The sequence below is a fragment of the Antechinus flavipes genome, chromosome 4, assembly GCF_016432865.1.
Source record: "Antechinus flavipes isolate AdamAnt ecotype Samford, QLD, Australia chromosome 4, AdamAnt_v2, whole genome shotgun sequence".
Lineage (NCBI taxonomy): Eukaryota > Metazoa > Chordata > Mammalia > Dasyuromorphia > Dasyuridae > Antechinus > Antechinus flavipes.
In genome coordinates, this window is record NC_067401.1 from 123,534,297 (window position 1) to 123,548,865 (window position 14,569).

Here is a 14,569-nt window from a genome sequence, read left to right on the forward strand (position 1 = left end):
CTCATATAAAGCAAAGCACTTTATATACACTTTGTCAGTTAAACTTCATAATAAACTATAAGTCAAATACCACAGTTTCACCATCCTCATTTTGAAGACAAAAAAAACTGAGGATTAGAGGTTAAATGAATGGTCCATGGTTATTCATTAGTGTCAGAGGTGAAAGAAAAACCCAGATCTCTAGACAAAGCTACCTACTCAATTCAACATGAGAAAAACATCAAAAAATGGTGAAATGAAAATACTTTCTTACATCTGGAGCAGAGATCTTGATTTGAATCCTAATTCTGCTACTTATCACATATGTGATCTTGGATGGTCAGTTTACAAACATTTTAAAAGCCCATACTATGTATAAAGTACAATTCTAGGCACTGAGGATACAAAGCAAGAGACAGTTTCTGGTTTGAAGGAGTTCAGTCTAATGGGGAAGACAACAAACAACAATGTACAAATAAGTTACATATATGATAAAATGGATATTAAAAGAAAAGGCACTGAAGTTATGGGGAATCTGAAAAGGTAAGACATTTGACCTCTCCAGGATTCATTCCTTATCTAAAATGAGGCAGTTAAACTAAATGATTTTTAAGAATCCACTGAGCTCTAATCAATGATCTCATGAACAATACGGAAAATGCAAAATCTATTCAACGTTTTCAAAATGTCATTATACTGGAGTAGTGATAACTTTGGATTTTAAGGCTATACAATAAGATGTCTGAGATGAACATTTCAGTGCATAGGCCTGGGGGATAGATTGGATATCAGCTAGCCATGGGACAATCTCACTCTGAACTGAGAGGCTTATCACCAAGTTAATGCACAATGATGTGATTTTGGCAGAGACTAACTGGCCACTTCTATACCATGTCATAAAAGGGTGTTACCTACCTATGAAATGATGAAGGGATAAAAAGCACTGTATGCTGTGACTAGTACATCCATTCAAACTACACTACTAAAATGATAATGATATAAAAATTACCAGTAAAATCTTTATTTTTAAAAATTATTATGAAGTCAGGTTAGCATGAGAAGACATGTAAAATGATGAAAAGAGAAGTAATCAGAATCCCTCCCAATTTGGTCAAATAATAAATATTAAAATCAACAGAACGAGAGAAAAAAAAAAGAGTAAAAGGATCCCCCCCAAATATCACAACCTTATCTGGTAGTACATCAGAGAAACTCAGATTTTTCTTAGCTTCCAGTACTTAAAAGCAGTTCCAACCCTTAATTTAAATGAAAGAAAGTGTTCATTTCCTCTCCCATCAGCCTACTCTTTTTATCTCCATTTGATAAGGAACAAAGAAAATTTGGCAGGTAAAACAAAAACAAAACTCATGCTCATTAAAGAAAACTGGCTACCCACATTATTCTAATTTCCCCCAATGATTATTCACTGGAAGCAGGTTCACCTACTTTGAAAATCTTTCTGATATAATTTACAAGTTATCTCTCAGAGTAAAGTGAATCATAGTGCAAACAACATAATGAATGCTTTCTCCCACCCCTGAAGGGTAATTGCATATAGAAAGACAACAGCATGTGTGGCCTCTTTGAATGGGAAAAAAATTTCTGTGCATTTAAAAAGCATCATTTAAAACACTGCAAATTTTACAGTTTTACTAGTTGTTAACTACCTCTTCCTCTAAGGGGCAGATAATTACTTCAAGTGGACAGCCTGTTAGCCTTTGTGTGAGGAATCCAGACAAAATGTAATATTATTACATATATTAAGATACACACACACACACACACACACATGCAAACACACATCATGAAAATCATATACTTGATGGTAAAAATCTATCATTAGAATTTTAAATTAAAGCTTCTTCCACATAGTATCAAAGTAATGGTTCTTTTGAAATCTGGGTATATCAGAAATCCAATTAAATTAAAACAATCCCATTTTCACTTTTTAATATTATTTTTCTATTGCTTTGTTTCTCATAGGTCTGATAATGAACCAATCCTAAATTTAATGGTTAACATCTACAAAAATCTTTGAATTTTATATATCCATTCATTACAGTTCTACAGTATTCAGAAATCAGAGGTTCAGAGATCCAGAGCCAGGCATCTGGTCCAATTTTCTAGGTTTGCAGATGAGTAATTGAGGTTGGGAATTTAATTGGCTTGCCTATTCTTGTACAGACATAAGTGGGAAGGTAGGAATTCCACTCATGTCCTCAGATTTCAAACATAAGCATACTTTCTACAGTGCCGCTCTGTTCCTTTTCACTGGGGGGATAGGCAACCACATTCAACAAGAGGCAGCTCAAATCCTTCCCCAACACTGATATATATGACTCGTCTCAGTGTGAAATGAAAAGTAGGCCAAACTTCTCAGAATCTAGAGCCTAGCATAGTGGCTCGTACTGTTTGGACTTAAATGCTTCTAGACTTCCTACTTTATTGAAGTTTAAGAACAAAAGATAAGTATAAGGAACAAAATACAGTTACATCTGCCTAACATAGCTAACTGCTCTGAAAAAACATGGCATTAAGCAAAACAAGATTATTTAGAAAACAATTAATTATAATGGAATAAAAAAGAATAGGTCCAGCAAATGATACTGTTTCATAATTCTGCACTAGATTTGGGTCATAGTGTGTTAAAAACATAAAGAACTTACAAAATAACATTTATTGGATGACTGGTAAATTGGGTATTTTTTCATAGATGGGTCTGATGACTTATCTATAGAGCATTCATTTAATGTGTTCTTAGTGGGAAAATAAAATCAAATTAAAAGTAGGCCTTTAAAAACCTGTCAGAAATAACAAGAGGAAAATTTCCAGCAATATTAGTTGCAGTACTTCCATAGGGCTTGAGTTAAGATGAATAAGTCCAAATTTGAAGATAGTTGTTGATTTTGTGAAGGATGAAAACATTAAAAAGCAGGCCAACGACCATAAGAGCCATGATTGTGAATGTTAGGAGTATAGAGAAATAAATCTAATTAGAATATGTAAATAAATGTATATATGAACCAATTATTTTCCACAATTTGGTTAGTGATTGAATATTGAATAATGGACAACTTTTGTGTCTCATCCCAGATTTTCAAAATGTTTTTACAGAAATCAGGTTCTACTAGTTGAAAATTAGTAAGGAAATAAAAGTAACTTAATAAAAAGGGGGTCTGAATCTTTTAGTTTTATATTATTGAAAGTTCAAAACAGACCAACAACTTCCATGGGCTACTAGGGTTCCACCTACTGACGTAAAGGCACATGCTTTCTCCTCTGAAATGGCCTTCCCGGGAAGTTGAACAAGGACCAACACAACATGATATCTAAATGCTATTCTTCCCCACTAGGGCAGTGGCTCCAAGAAGAAAGGGGCAGAACATTTCTCAAGCAGCTTAAGGACATCAGAGAGGTACAGTCCCTCTGTTATTGAAAATGGGTGCCTTTAGGACCACCTGGGGAATACTTCTCTGGCTCTTAATCAACTGGAGACTTTGGAGTTGGGCTGGATCTATTCCAAGGACATTAGAGGATTTCCCTAAAGTAGTGGAAGATCCCTTCACTCTGGATGCTTGAATTCCTGGTTATAAATCTGATCTTAGAAATCATGCAGTCCAAATCTTTTATTTTATAATAAGATTCAGAGATTCGAACTGTCAGCAAGCATTTATCAATTGTTCTAGGGCACATAGGATAAATAATAGAGTTTTGATTAAAATCCAGGTCTTTACAACTCCAAATCCAGTGGTTCTTTTCATTATGTAACTCTGCCTCTACTTTTCTAAAATGTTTGGTTGCCATTTTTATGCACTCAAATTTCAAATTAATCAGGATACACATGTCAATTAATCTAAATTCTTTCTTCAAATGAAGAGAGATTAGAATATATAAATGCTCTTTTCTACCTCTTCCAGTTCTGAATCTGATCTGAAGATAGAATGATTTAAAAGGAAAGAAAATATGGTATCTTATAGATTGCTTATAGATTGCCTGGAAGACAAGTAATCATGGGTTCACTTCCCACTTAGTAGCTGTGAGATTTAACCTCTATGTGTCTCAAAAAACTTCTGAAGATTTATTTACTACAACAGATTTTGATAGAGGCAATTCTCACACTAGGAATTCTCCACACCAAAGAAACAATAGATCCTTCTCTTCTTGTAAATTTTAAGTTAATGGAAAAGATTGCTGTGAAGGAGTGTTTTTTTTCCCCTTTGTCTTCAGTCTATCAGCAAACACTCACCAAGTGCTTATTATGTATCTGGTATTATGCTAAGTTTTAGGGATGCAAAGGAAAAAACAAAACAAAACAAAACATATAATCCTTGACTTCACCAGTGAATTAACAAGCATTTATTATGAATCAAACAGTATGCTAATCAGTGAGAATACAAAGAAAAGCAAAAACTTAGTGTGGGGAATAGAGATAAGGTGAAGAACTTACAAGAATGTATGAATTCTTTTTCTGTATTTTATTACTTCTGTGTTTCCCCTATGACCTGTATAACATGTGCAGGCTTATATCTACTTGAGCCTTGGCCAGCTAGAAACGCTTTTACTTAACCTGAGCTGATGACATTTATTGGTATTTGATATTTATCGATATTTAGTCTATTAGCTGGACCACTATCTGCTTGATTAAGTCTGAAGGCCTGACTTTCTGTTTCCTAGAAATCAGGAGATTTCAGGGAAACAGAAACCTTCCATTCCAATCTCCCCAAATAGCAACAACCAATTAGATGTCTCCCCTCCCCTTCTCAATGCTCTCTTACTTGAGATGTAATTTCTTGTATAAAAGCTATGTATCTTTACTACTTCTGTAGCCCTCCTACTGAGTTTTCTCTTTCTTATCTAGCCATGGGAGGGCTCATCCGGAGGTTTTCAATAAACAACTTTTCTGCCTTCTACTAAGTGATCTCTGAGTAATCATTTTGGGTAAAGGTCTTCTACATCCCTCACATTAGCACCTACTTTCTAATGAAGAAAAATAACATGAAAATAACTAGAGACATGCAAGATATAGAAAATGAATGGAAGAGAATCTCTGAAGGAAGGCACACGGGAGCAGAGATTAGAAAGAACCATTATTTTTTTATTTTCCCCTCAATTCAATAAGCATTTATTAAGGCTGCTGTGTGTCAGGTGCTGGGCTCAGTCATTCATTCAATCAATACACATGTATTAAGCACCAACTATGTTCTAGGCACAGGGCTAAGTATTGGAACACAAAGATCAAAGTAAAAAAGTGTCCACCTTGAGGAACTTTACTGACACACATCACCAATGGCTCTGAAACTTATATTTTGAAAACTGTCTTATTTTCATTTGAAGTATATCTATCTATCCATAAAATAGAAGTATGCACATCCCCCATTACACACCAAGCTCACTGGGTCATTGTGACAAAAGCATTTTGAAAATTGTCAAATAATTAATGCATAAGTTATGTAATATCTGACACCCATGTTAGTTTGTGAAAGTGTAACTTAAATCAGCTACAAAAAAGTTAACTTTTTTCTGATCTGCCTTTAAAGAAGAAAACCAAGCTTCTGAGCTCCATTGATTCTGGCAAGGCAATATAACACACTGCAAAGAACATTGATTTTGTGGTCAAGAGGAGCTAAGTTTAAATCCTAGCTCTATTATCACCTAACCTACATGATCTCTTATCGTCTCTGGACTCTGTAAAAGAAGGCTAGACAGTATGGAGTCTAAGTAATTTTTTTAGATCTAAAATTTTAGCCACATCCTCTTGTAGACTCATCTGGATGGGGAAATCCCCAAGTACAGTCCTCCTTCTGTCTTATACTGGGCAAAGAAACATGGAAGTCAGTCTGCATTTCTCTTCCCCCTGTCAGTATCAGGCAGCTTTCCTTTTGAAAGTAAGATCCCACATTGTTGGTGGAATTGTGAATACATCCAGCCATTCTGGAGAGCAATTTGGAACTATGCTCAAAAAATTATCAAAGTGTGCATACCCTTTGATCCAGCAGTGTTTCTACTGGGCTTATACCCCAAAGAGACACTAAAGAAGGGAAAGGGAGCTGTATGCGCCAAAATGTTTGTAGCAGCCCTGTTTGTAGTGGCTAGAAACTGGAAAATGAATGGATGCCCATCAATTGGAGAATGGTTGAGTAAACTGTGGTATATGAATGTTATGGAATATTATTGTTCTGTAAGAAATGACCAGCAGAATGAATACAGAGAAGATTGGCGAGATGTACATGAACTGATGCTAAGTGAAATGAGCAGAACCAGGAGTTCATTATATACCTCAACAATTATAGTGTATGAGGATGTATTCTGATGGAAGGGGATTTCTTCAACAAAGAGATCTAACTCCGTTTCAATTGATCAAGGATGGACAGAAGCAGCTGCACCCAAAGAAAGAACACTGGGAAATGAATGTAAACTGCTTGCATTTTTGTTTTTCTTCCCAGGTTATTTTTACCTTCTGAATCCAATTCTTCCTGTGCAACAAGAGAACTGTTCGGTTCTGCTCACATATATTGTATCTAGGATACACTGTGACATATTTCACTTGTATAGGACTGCTTGTCATCTTGGGGAGGGAGGGAGTGAGGGGAGGGAAGGGAAAAATCGGAACAGAAGCGAGTGCAAGGGATAATGTTGTAAGAAAAAAAAATTACCCAGGCATGGGCTCTGTCAATAAAAAGTTATAATAATAATAATAATAAACCTTATGAAAAAATAAAAAATATATTTAAAAAAAGGAAAAAGAAAAAAAAAAAGAAAGTAAGATCCCTTTTCCTCTTGCTACTACCAGGTTATTGTTTGTCCTTCATTTTCAAAGAGGATCATTATATTAGGAAGGTGATATCATGACTTGCAAATCAAATTAGGTTTAAGTGAGGCAGAGTAGGCAAGGCCACCAGCCTACCTCTCTCCTCCAGAGCCATAATCCTCCTACCCAAAGGTTACTTAGCTTTGCTCAGTTACTTTTCAGTCACATCTGGCTCTTTGTGACTTTTTTGAGATTTGCTTGGCAAAGATACTGGAGTGGTTTTATATTTCCTTCTCCAGCTCTTCTTACAGATGGGGAACTGAGGCGAATGGGATTAAGGGACTCACCCAGGACCAACAAGTAAGTGAGTATCTAAAGATGGATCTGAATTCAAATTTTTTCTCATTTCCCAACACTTGCTATGAAGGTGCAGTTAACTCAAAGATTAGATGTTCCCAAATAAACTGTTTCAAGCTCTCTTAGGATTCCAGCCGTTTTCCTTCTTTTCCCTATGGTACCCACCATCTTGACCGCTAGGGGTTTACTAGATGCTAAATCCTTTAATCCTTTCCCAGAGGGGTACTAAGTTGGAGAGCTTCATCAGTCCTTGGCTCCCTCCCATTTCTTAATAAGGAGTATTACTGGTTGAAAAGAGTTAAGGAATCTCTCCTCTATTTTTGACCCAATTCCATCATTTGGTAGGGAAATCTCAACCAGCCCCTTTTTGTCCTTCATTCAAAGAGCAATTCATGGGGAAAATGGGATCAGTGAGACACTTCTCTCCAGTAGGGTTGGGGAAGGGAATACTTAACTCTTCCTTCATTTCCCTAATAAAGACACTGTTGATAGAAGTGAAACATAGCCACTCTGCTAGAGTACAAGCCAACAGAATTGTAGAGCAAAGGTTTACAAAGTTTTAAAACAGATTAATAGTTACAGAATAGTAGATTTAAAACATGAAGGAACTTCAGAGATAAAATTTATTTAAGTCTCCTCCTTTCACACATGAAGAAATCAACATCCTCTAAGCTTAAATGACTTATCTCTGGTTACACTGGTAGCAGAAACTGAATTTTAATCAGTTGATTGATTAAATGCTGATTGAGACGCATGGTAGCTTCTTGTAGAGAGGGAGAAGAAACAACCTTGGACCACTGTCTGAATTCAACTGATAGGAAGAACAAGCAGTCCCATGATAATAGAATTTTAGTTAGAAGGGATGGCAAAGGCTATCTAGTCTGATCCATGTTTGAAATGAATCCCCAATATAATGAAATGCTTTTCATTTAAAATGTCTTGTACAGGGGCAGGTATTTGGTGTAGTGGATAGAGCACCAGCCCTGAAGTCAAGAGGACCTGAATTCAAATCTGACCTCAGACTCAACACTTCCTGGCTATGTGACCCTGGGCTTAACTCCAATTGCCTCAGCAAAAAAATAAATAAAATAAAATAAAATGTCTTGTTCTTCACAAGCATGGGTGAGTGGGTGGATGTGTTCCAAATCTTCTATTTCATTGTTTTCTCCAGTATACAAACTTCACCTTTTCCTCCAGCCCCTTCCACAGATGCAGATCAACAACTTTGGTAATTTAATTTTTCAGGGCAATCTGAGATGGGGGCTGGGTAGTACTGAGAGATTAATGGACTTGTCCATGAGCACACAGCTGCTAAGTGTTAGAAGCAGGACTTCTAGTTTCTAAATCTGGTGTCCTAGAAACTATGCTGCATTAACTGCTGTTTTCATGTAATAGTCATGCAATGGTTTGCCAACTTGAATAAATCACTTAAAGGTTGGCACCGACCCAACTGGCCTAATACTGCTAGTAGGTGTGCAACTGAATTCCTTGTAGTTGGAGAAGCAGTCTTAGGTGCATTTTGAAGGCCACTGACTGCCTTTATTTCACAGCATGGACTCCACATGAATCCTAGGAAACTATCTCATGCATAGCACAAATCCTTTCCCAAGAGACAGGAATATCATCTTGTAGGCACAAATTGGCACAGACTTTATCAACACACATTGATTCTTGTCCTTTCTTCCTGAAAGAGATGTTGGGAAGATCAAATGAGACCATCATAGCACTATTTCTATGGGAAAATATTTTCTAAGTTCCAAACTTTTGGACTTCAACTCTTTTTAAATTTGCAGATCACTTTACAGTATAGCTGTGTATGTCAGGGTCTGCAATGGTAATTCTTCATAGAATCCTATGTCTGAGATATTGTTTCTTTCCTTCATTCCTTCCTTTCTTCCCTCCTTCTTTCCTTTCTTTTTCTCTCACATACTGTCTTTCTCTTCTCTATTTCCCATTTCTCTCTCTCTCTCTTTTTCTTTCTCTTCCCTTCCTCCCCCCATCTTTCTCTCTCAGAGCACCTGCTGATCTGCCTAATTTTTGTGGTACAATTCCATCAGCATGTAATTGACATAAGTACCCTCAGTCAAACTGACTGATGATGGGATAATGAAACTGAAATTATTCTGTTTATCTTAGTATAATGCATTCATTTGTTCATTGATTTCAATGGTACAATACATTTCTCAAAATAACATTTGATGAACTAAAATGGAGTCATTCAAGATTTCATACATGATATGATAGAACTGGAGTTTGAACTCAAATCCTAAGAACATCATTTCTAGAGTTTTTTCCACCATGCTGCTATTCCAGTTACAAGATACTTTTGGAGTTCTGAAGAATCTTTAGAGTATTACCATTCACAAAATGAGATTAAATGGTTCAATCCATACCTTATATTCAAATGGATTCAGGGGCTCAGGGATGTGGATGTTCCTTCTAGAACTCATCTATTTCTGCCATCCTGTGTGACTATACTCTATGTCTTCTTATAAGTTTAGGTACTTTTTCTGGACATTATAAGGACATCAAGGAGTATACAAGATTTCCAACAGCTATCTTTTTCATTTGCCAAATGGCCAGGCCAATTTTTTTCCCATTACGCATTTTGTTAATGTCTTCCCTTCCTTAGAATATTTCTTAGTATTTCCTTATTTGATATGTGTTGTAGCCTATTGACAACCTATCATGTGCCAATTTATTGCTCTTTGAGTGGTATACAAATTCTAAGCTTTCAGACGCTGTAGGGCTCCATAAGTCCTAGTTATACAAGCCAACAGTGGAATGTATTTCATTCAGTCATTTTGGTTGTGCCCAATTTTTTGGGATTTTTCTTGGCAAAGATACTAGAGTGGTTTCCCATTTCCTTCTCCAGGTCATTTTTGAGATAAAGACTGATGTAAAAAGGGTTGCCCAGGATCAAATAGCTAGGAATTATCTGAGGCCAAATTTGAACTCAAGAAGAACAGTCTTACTAACTTTAGGCTCAGCACTATATCCACTTTACCACCTAGCTGCCCACCAGCAGAATCTGGAAAGTAAAAAAGTCCATTCGATATCACTTACAAAATAAATTATGATTTGATTGGTCTTCCATCTTAGATTCAGGGGCATCATTGTTCCTCCTAAGATATAAAGAATGGAGAAAGATAACTCCAATCTATAGTACTGAATGAATTGAAATCACATATTATGACACTGTATTATAAACATCATGTCTTAATAATATATCACTAGCATTATATTTCAATGGAGTATGAGGGGTGCATACCAACATGCAAAAAAACAAATGGGAAATGGGATATTTGCTTAATATCTTAATATTTATAATATTTTAAATTTTAAGGCAAAAAACAAAACAAAACTTGTTAACACACACATAAACACATGCACAAACAATATAGATATGGCTAGTATATATATATATATGTATATATATATATATATATATATATACTATATATGTGTGTGTGTGTGTGTGTGTGTGTGTGTGTGTGTGTACATATGCATGGAGAATAACAGTTTTCTTCCTTTCTTCCCCTCTTTTCTTCATAGCCAGATTGTAAATACTTTCAAATGGATTTTCTATATTTATTAACTAACCTGTGATTCTGTGTTTTAAAATAAAAGTATGAATACAAAGTTTTTTAAAAGCTTTGTGTTTTGTTTTAAAATGTTCCAAAGCCCATATTAATACACATATAATAGTAACAATAACAATAATAACTTTCTTTAATAATGAACTCCCCCTGGTCCATTTCATGAGAAGGATACCAGCAGTATAAGAAAGCACTGGCCAGGTGATATAGATCCTGAGGCCATGAAGGTAGCAGGGTAGAATCCTGATATCCTGATCAATGAAGCCCTGTTGATTTTACTGTTTGGATAAGCATCTAAAACTGCTTCTAGAAATTCAAATGATAGACAGGTTGCTATAGAATTACAGGCTGATTCATTCAAAAATGTTGCACTGATCAGCTTAACATGAAAGACAGAAAAACAACAGGTATTAGTGCCTTAGAAGAAAAGATATACTGGAATTACTCAGCAATACCAATATCCCACCTGTTGGAAAGTTTTGGTACAGATGGCACTAACCAGTAAACAAAGTAAACCAGAAATATATATGGGATGGAAAATGGACTTAAGACATAAGTATTTCCAAATTGAGCTGCTTCTTCCCTCCCTTCTCAGATCATCATTGATAATGAATTTAGTACAGGCACCTAATTGGCTTCATTATCTTCCTTTTGCAACACAGCTAGCGTAGAAATGTTTTGCATGACTTTATATGTAATAATGCTGTCATATTTTCTGCCTTCTCATGGAATAGGAGAGGGATAGATGGAGGGAGAGAATTTGGTACTGAAAATAAAAATGAAAAATTCAATTTGTTGCCATACTAAATATTTTGCAAGCTATATGAAATGCAGAACTTTCTGAATAAAGACCACAGAAATCAAAACCATGGAAATAGGATGAAGTTACACAGCATCCCTGTTGGTCTCTCTGTTCTTGGGAGTTGTCCTAAGGAGCCCTTAAGGATGAGCTTTTGCTGTAGAACATTTATTCAGTTGTATACATTGCAGAGAGATAAAGAGAGACAGTGAGAGGAGAGAAGAGGAGAGGAGAGGAAGACAGGAGAAAAAAGAGGGGGGAAGGGACAAAAAGTGGAGAAGGAAGGAAAAAAAGGTAAAGGGGAAGAGGAAAAGAGGAAGGAAGAAAGAAGGGGTAAAAGGGTGAGAGAGAGAAGGGACAAGAGAAAAAGAGGGATAGAAGGGAGAGGGAGAGGGAAAAAGATTGTGCATGTGGGGTTGGAGGAAAGGTAGAGGGGGGAAACAATTTTCTAGATTCTATAGAGAGTTAAAGAAGAAATGGTTTTTGGCTTATTTCCTCTAAGATCCTAAGCAACTTAACTTTTTTTCTGAGAATCTATTTCCCCATTGAGGGGTTTAACTAAATGATTGTTAAGGTTTGTTCCAGCTCTAATCTGTGATCATGACTCTAAGATGCTTACAAAATAGCTTGGGGGAAAAAATTAGATGTGCATAAAATGGACATGCAAACATAAAGGAATTCATAGGATCTGAAGGGACCTCAACTCTTTAGTTCAGGGTGGGAGGAGCATGAAACTAGAATTTCTTCCCTAAAGTGCCTGATTAATCTAAGTGATTAACAATTACAGTTCATATTTATATAAAATCTCAAAATACTTTCCTCATTACAATTGTAAGGTAAATAATATAAATGTTAGCTTCATTCTATGTATGAGAAAATTAAGTCTCAGGTGGGTGAAAGGACTTGCCTCAGATCATAATGACAAGGAGCCTGCAGAACACATCCCAGGTTTCTTGGCTCCAAAGCCTGGCTGTCTTTCCATTATACCACTGCATATGGTTAAGGGTGATAAACTAAGACCAAGGGTGGCCAGCTCTAATTAGAAAAAAAACTTTCTTCCAAACCAGAACTCTGGTAAGGGTCCTAGAACTCTGAATTTCTGTAGCTGAGCAGAATAAGTCTAATCCATACTAACAGCAACTCTTCATATAAAAATGTCTTATTTTATCTTGAGTTTTACTGAACACATTCACATACTCTTGCTCTTGGAAACTCCTTTTGTCTCTCTTTTTCCCCCCTCCCAATAAAAACACTACATCTTGTCTTTTCCAGTCTAAACATTCCCAGTTTCCACAACTGTTCTTCATATGAAAATGAAACAATAAGCATTTACTATCTATTTACATACCAGGCATTCTGCTAAACACTGGGGAAACAGAGGATGAACAAGAGAAGGGATTCTTTTTAAAAGTTCATAATTGAAATAGAGAACTCAAAATGGAATTAAGGGTAGTATGATAGGTAAAGTGCTAGACTTAATAGAAAGAATCCAATTCAAACCTTCCTTACACAAGCTATATGACTCTAGGCAAGCCTCTTCATCTATGATTTGGTTTCCTCAACTGTAAAATAAGGGAGTTGGATTTCATGGACTTCAAGGATTCTTCCTGTTCTAAATATGATGCTATGAATGTGTGTATCTGGCAGGGGTCCTCAAACTACGGCCAGATGTGCAGCTGAGGAAGTTTATCCCCCTCACCCAGGGCTATGAAGTTTCTTTATTTAAAGGCCCACAAAACAAAGTTTTTGTTTTTACTATAGTCCGGCCCTCCAACAGTCTGAGAGACAGTGAACTGGCCCCCTATGTAAAAAGTTTGAGGACCCCTGGGGGTCCCAAATATCTTATTGCATTTTTCTGTTGAATCAAGATAGGTCCTTAAATCGATAGAGTGGAAACACTGAAGCAGAAACGTTTTTAAAGATCATTTATTCTGGCCAATATATCTGTTAGGAAGGGTTTGTTATTTGTCTGCTAGGGAAGGAACAAAAATAAAAGCCTATTAACTGGGAAAAATTTTTTAATAGAACTTAATCTTAAAAAATTATTTAGTCCAGGGGTATTGTCCAGGTTAAGTATTTTGATAACTGTATTTCAAGATAATTGGTTTCCTTTTCACCTAGCTCCCTTTTATGTACTATTATCCCTATTAGAAGAGGCCAGGAACTGGTTTTTTGTTTGTTTTTGTTTTGGCAGCTAGGAGACAGGATGGGCTTAAGAGGCAGAAAGTCCTGCGTTCAAATACTAACTTCAAAAAAGTATTGGCTTTGTGATCCAGGTCCTGGCTCTTAACCTTTCTCAGCCTCAGTTTCCTCCTCTGCAAAATGGGAATAAAGATAGCTCCTCCCTCCCTGTGATACCAATAAAGCTTTGAGCACAACACCGAGAACACAGTAGGCTCTTAATAAATGCTTGCTAATCTGACTTGAAATCATACGCATTTTTATGCGTTGTAAAACGTTTGGATGGGATGGAAGAGGGAGTCCATTGGGCTGCCTTTTGACTTTTTTGTTTTTCTCTTAGCTCCTGCGTTTAGCACGGCGCTTAATAAATGCGTTTTAGTTAAGATGCTAAAAGAAGTCAATCCCCTTCCCTCCCCTCAAAAAAGTAAAGAATTTTTGGTCTAGTCCAAGTAGCCCTTGCTCAGAGAAGCACATGAGAATCAGAGAGGTTGGCAGATGCTACCAAGATCACACATCATTAACACAGAGGCGCAATTCACACTCAGGTTCTCAGATTCTACCTCCCACCTCCCTCCTTGCTTCTCAACAGGGATAGGAGTTCCCAGTTGGGAAGTCGGGAGAGGTCACTAGGAATAAGGGTGCATGATGCCGGAGGTCTCCCATCAAGCAGGTACTCCAGCCCCGACTCGGGAGGGAGAGGGTTGGTAGCAAGAAGGAATCCACGCGCGGAACTTCAAGCTTAGGTGTTTGGGGGCCGGATGGGGAGGGGCTCGAGTTCGGGAACGAAACGCGAGCTCACCCACAATCTTGCCGCCCGGCCGCCGTAGCACGTCCCCTGAAGCCGAGGATACTGAAGGAGTCGTCGCAGCCACCGCGGGAGCTGACTGGAATAAGCCGCTGACGCCA

At 36.9% G+C, this 14,569-nt stretch overlaps 1 protein-coding gene across 2 annotated transcripts in view; it reads right to left on the reverse strand.

Annotated features, from left to right (window-relative positions):
- Positions 1 to 14,555, reverse strand: part of STXBP4 (syntaxin binding protein 4) — a 221,834-nt gene extending 207,279 nt beyond the window's left edge. The window contains exon 1 of one of the 2 annotated variants that reach the window (XM_051994255.1): positions 14,463 to 14,555. The gene's annotated coding sequence lies outside the window, so the exon portion shown is untranslated. Of the gene's footprint in view, positions 1 to 10,150; positions 10,211 to 14,462 lie in introns of those variants that run through there. The other variant, XM_051994257.1, reaches the window with a different exon arrangement.
- Positions 14,556 to 14,569: the final 14 nt, after the last annotated feature.